Source organism: Symphalangus syndactylus, chromosome X (assembly GCF_028878055.3).
Source record: "Symphalangus syndactylus isolate Jambi chromosome X, NHGRI_mSymSyn1-v2.1_pri, whole genome shotgun sequence".
Lineage (NCBI taxonomy): Eukaryota > Metazoa > Chordata > Mammalia > Primates > Hylobatidae > Symphalangus > Symphalangus syndactylus.
In genome coordinates, this window is record NC_072447.2 from 59,115,879 (window position 1) to 59,121,589 (window position 5,711).

At 42.1% G+C, this 5,711-nt stretch overlaps 1 pseudogene; it reads right to left on the reverse strand.

The window, feature by feature from the left end:
- Positions 1–209: 209 nt before the first annotated feature.
- Positions 210–5,244, reverse strand: LOC129475293 (plasmolipin-like; annotated as a pseudogene).
- Positions 5,245–5,711: the final 467 nt, after the last annotated feature.

The following is a 5,711-nucleotide window of genomic DNA, read 5'->3' on the forward strand; positions in this document are numbered from 1 at the left end:
AGTTGGCCTCCTGCAAGCCCAGATGCCTGCCAGCCTAGGCTTTCTTCCTTAGCCCTGTGAGAGCTTGTGTCTGGTGGGCAGAGAGAAGCAAGTGTAGTCTCTGCAGGGCTGACTCTGCTCAAGGCTCCCCAGCTTTGGGCTTACGGGGCGACCCTGCTCTGCTACCCAGCGGTGGCTTCAGCCGCAGGGGGAGCTGTGGCACAGGTGGTTTAGGCATAGCCGCCAGCCATCTGACTGGTGGTGCATTGCTGCCTACTCCTCGCCAGGCATGGTAGCTGACAAGGTGCTCACTCCGTAGGCGATCATCACCAAACACGCACAGAACGAGGTAGCCGCACGCTGGTTATACGGCTGCGTGCCCTTCAGGGACGTCAGGTCAACTGCCGCAGAGCAGGCGATGAAGGCGGTGACGTACAGAACGGTGGCACTGACGTTAAACATCATTAACACTAGTGGCCAGGGCACCATGTACAACTTCATGTGCAGCTGAAACAGGTAGAGGGTGAAGAAGACGATTGTCACCAGCCAGAGGAAGACAGCTACGAACATCACCCAGCCATAGGCCGGGTACAGGTGGTACAGGGTGTCCGCAATCAGGGCCCACACCAGCAGCCCCAGCACCAGCTGCAGCAGCAGGAACGTCCCGAGGCGGGAGCGCACGAAGCCCAGGTCCGTGCGCAGCGCCTACACCAAGGCTCCGGCGTCCTGCGCGGGACTGCTGGTCCGCGTGCTCGCTTTTGACGGGAACTCGGCAATGGCGGCTGCGCTCGCCTCCCTAGGTCGCTCCGGCCGCCGTCGCCGCCCCTCCAGTGGTGGGTGCCAGCTCCTGCGCCGCTCTTCCCTGAGGCTCCCTATCCCGCTGCGGCCCCGAGCACTGCAGGAGGCCGTATGTCTTCTTTTGAGAAATGTCTATTTATGTTCTTTGCCCACTTTTTAATGGGATTGTGTGTGTGTGCGTGTGTGTGTGTAAATTGTTGTTTGAGTTCCTTGTATATTCTGGATATTAGTCCCTTGTCAGATGGATAGTTTGCAAATATTTTTTCCCATTAACAGGTTGTCTCTTCACTCTGATGTTTCCTTTGCTGTGCAGAAGCTTTTTAGTTTAATATAGTTACATTTGTCTGTTATTATTTTTGTTGTCTGTGCTTTTGAGGTCTTAACTGTGAAATCTTTGCCTAGATCTATGTCCTAAAGTATTTTCCCTGTTTTCTTCTAGTATTTTTTAAAGTTTCAGTCTTATATTTAAGCCTTTAATTTCTCTTGAGTTGATTTTTGTATATGGTGAGAGATGGGGATTGAGTTTCATTCTTCTGTATGTGGATATCCAATTTTTCCAACACTATTTAGTGAAGAGGGCGTCCTTTACCCAATGTAGGTTCTTGGTTCCTTTACCAGAATGGAAGTTTTAATTTTTATATCTTGAGACTCTAGAAAGTCTTCATGTTTTGGTTCAAATACTTTAAACTTGACACAATTTTCCATCTTCCATCCTTTTTAACACAATTCTTACAAATTTTAAAATGATATCTGGATAAATTTCTCATAACCTGTCTGACTGCTTGCCCATAATTTTAAGGCCATTAATATGCTTGGACGTTTAAGAAAACTTTAAGATTCACTGTACTTTTAATTTGTTATGTGTGTAGGAATTGATAAAGTGCTTGGGAGGTTTTATTTGTTAGTCAGATATATAAAGGGCTTAAAAAGTACATTGAGAGTGCATGCCTGTAATCCTAGCTATTAAGAAGGCTGAGGTAGGAGGATTGCTTGAGTCTGGGAGTTTGAGACCAGCCTGGGCAACATAAGAAAATCCCATCTCAAAAAAATAAACTAAAAAAAGTAAATTAAATTATTCTATCCCCTTATGGGCAGTTGAAAACGCAGAAGGGTACTTAATTAAATGGGACCAAATATCAGTCAAAAATATTTGTGTGATTATTAAACTTTACTAGATTTATAAATAGAATAATACATTTTGTAGGTTGAACTTAAAAGCTTAGAATAAACTAGGTTTGGAATTTGTATCTGTAATAAATAAGTCATTTATTATAAACCCCCTCACCTGAGAGCAAAACATTTTCTCCAAGCAAACAAAAAATCTCATGTTATAGATAAAAAATCAACCAACCAACCAAACAAACAAACAAAAAAGAGGCAGTTCCACACCACATAGTAGATAGCTTTGAACCTGCTCTGAGTTGGGGAATTAGATAATCAAGAGTTCGAGAATACTGTGTAGAATAAGGGTACTGAACTCTGATCAGGGTTTGAGGAACTCCTAAACAGAGAAAGAACATTAAATTTAGTGCGTATAAAAGATGTGGTATATTTAGACCGGAAATATCATCATGAATGTTTGTTAAAAATAGGATCCTGAGTCTGTGATTCTGATTCCGTGGATTGGAGGTGGAATTCTGGGGATCCAGAGTGTTTAATACAGTGGTTCTCAAAGGGTGGTCCATGGACCAGCAGCATCAGCATCACCTGGAAACTTATTAGAAATGCAAATTATTGGAATCTCCTAATTCCCACTGTGTAAGATTCTCTAAGAATCTGTTTGAACAAGCCCTCTAGTTGATTTTGATGCTCACTACAATTTGAGAACCACCAGTTTAACAGATAATTCAGTTGAGTCTTATGATTGGATGAGTTTTTCAAACACGACTGCAGGTGACAGAAAATTCAGGACTCAACCTCCTTATTGAAATGGTCAGTTGAAGTTCACAGAATGTGACAGTTTATTGCTAAAGGCATCTTAGGGCAAGTCTTTAGTGGAGGAATCTACAAAAACAGCAAACAGTTGGTTGAAAATAATTGAGCCCATGGCATGGAATAAGAATTACATATAGTTTACTTTACAGTTAACTTACACATACGAAATTTAAATGATATTCAGCAGAGTTCTGAAATTAATCTGTCTATATACATTTTTTTAACAAAAAGTGGTTTGTCTTGGCCAGATATGTCTGAAAACCTTGCTTCTGTTCAGATTCTGTCCAAAACTCTCTATTTAGGATTTGTTGATCCTTTTTCGCATTCTTTGTAGTCCTTACCCAGCACTGAGCTGCTATTTCTGAATCTGCAGTTAAGGCTCCCAGCTCCGACTTCTATTAAGATATTTCCTCTAATGTTCTTTGCCGATTTGAGCCAGCTATTGTTTAGGAATGGCTTCTCTGTTTGCCTGGCTTAGTGGCTGTCTCCCTCTCTGAGGAATCTCTGTCTACTGCTTCTCAATGCTGCCAATACTTCCTGGCTTCATGTCCTCTCAACACTATCATTTTTCAGTTTTCAGATTGAATATGAGCTAGAAGAAGGTCATCCATTGGGTAGACCCATGGCATTTCCTATTATCACAATGTAGCCTATTGGATGAGGCAGTCTGCTTAATTTTTTAATGATGCTTTTGTGAATTAATGCAAGTGCATGGCTGTGACAGATTGACTATTTAGAAGCCTTTGAAAATTTCTTCTTGGTTGTGTTACATATAATTAAAATAGCCACGAACATGGGTGCATCTATTGTACATACTTGCAAAGTATGAAGTTCAGAAGTGCAATGAGATGCTGGAGATAAATCTTGGAAATCCCACTGTTATCTGACAGTTCATAATTGTGCAAAGGATGAGGAAGTCACAAGTAACTGTACTGGAATAAGTAGCAGTTTTTGCAGCATTGCCATTTACTTCCCACATGGGCTCATTGAACAGGAAGATTGTACTCCTAAGGGCAGGCCTGCCCTTAATATTTGCAGAGCTTGAGGCAAGAAGATCAGTGGAGCCCCACTCCCCAAGCCATGCAGCCCCTATCTCCTTTTCTTTCCACCTCTGGCTCTGTCCTGAACCACTAGGAGCCTTTGGTGGCTATTCTAGACCATGTGACTAAATTCCATCACCCCTATCACCTCACCCACCAGTCACCCCGTAGCACAGTTTGCTCTCAGAATAATGGACCCAAAAGACAGAACTGCATAGGTACTGGAAGTGACTTGGAAACATTGCGCAGGGAATCTCAGGATCCTGAGATCCAAAGCTTGACCTCGAAGGGGAGATGTGGGCTTTGAGTGGATGTGGCCCTTGGTCCTATGGATTTCTTGCCTCATGTGAAGGGCACACTGGAGGAGATATAGTGCAGGGCCTTCTAAACTTTAGAGTCTGACTTGTTTGCCACGATCAGGAATGTGTGATGTAACATGGCATGAAATAAGTGTAGACCTCTCCATAGGTGAGGGGCCTAGGTGAGGACCCTGGTTGCCCAGGTCTAAGGGTAATACTGGTTATGGAATCCAAAGATGGAGAAGATTAATTTGTCAACAAGGGTGTGTCATGATTGTGGGAACTACACCAGATCCCTTACAGTACTCTTCGTCTTGTGTTTAGACGTCTAATTTTTACCAGTAGCCACAATCAGTTAATGTGGAATCCCAAATCATTATATTCCCATTTCTCCTCTCATGTTACCTACACACACCCCATCTCCTGGAATCTCCCACAGCAATTCGATTTTGCTATTATTTATGCTTTGCAATTTTTAATCAGTCTTTGGAGTTAAAAAGTCTCAAAATTCTTTGGGATTTTGAAATGCTTCATGGGGGAAAAATGAGTTTAGTGGTTAAATAAGTTGAGGGAATTATGCATGTGTCATCTCCCTGGCCTGGTGACTTAAAATATAGCTTAACATATTAAAGCCTCTGAGAATTTGTGAAGTAAAGAAATCTGTTTCACTTTACTGAACTCATTGATTCCTACATGTATTTGAAAATAGACTCCCACACCTTTTATGCCAAAGAAATAATTATTGGTAGTTTCTGTCTTAAAAAATTAGACTAAGGCTTTCATCCATTCATTTGATACCTATTTATTATCCCAGTGACTGGACTGGAAATACAAAGGTAAACAAAATAAGACTGTGCTTTGGGAGCTGTTAATCATTTTACCAGTGTCTTCGTATATTGATTCCATTTAAGTTTGGGAAAAGCTTAGTTTTGTTTAGGAATCTTAGTTCAGTTATAACTTGAGGTCAGCTGCTCTTTAGATGGCTGGAGAAATGCTTGCCTGTCAGAGAGTGACTATTGCTGATTATATTTTCCAATGTGCTCTGTATGTGACATACACCTTTGAATTAGAAAATCAGAGATTCCTTTTATCTTGGGCCTGATGTGGGCCATCCCAAACACCCAGGGTACCTTGGGGCTGATGTAATCCAGTAATCCCTCCCAGGGTGTGTTGGGGGTGCTAATGTGGCCCATTACTACTTCCCAGAATATTTAGGGGCTATTGTGATTTGTCCCAACTTCCCAAGGTACCTTAGGGCTGCTGTGGCCTATCATTACTTCTCAGGTTACTTTGTAGCCTGTCATTTATCTTCCAGGGCCTGTACAATCTAAGGATTGATGAAGCATTAGAGTTGTTGCTACTTGGAACCATTGCTTTTGTTTTGGAGCACAAGCTCTTTTGGGAGGGTTTCAGAGCTCACTGTACATTTCACATTCTAATTGTATCTCACCACTTGTTTACCGCAATCAGGAATGTGTGATGTAAGTTGGCATGAAATAAGAGTTGCTTGTCTCCATAGGGGTGGTTTTAGGTATAGCCATTTTAAAAAGCAGAGAGATGACTGAGTGGCCTCTTGGCATCTCTTCAGTTACAATGACCAGCAGATGCTATTGGTACTCCATCTGTATTTTCTCCACATTCATCTCTACCTGCTGAAAGT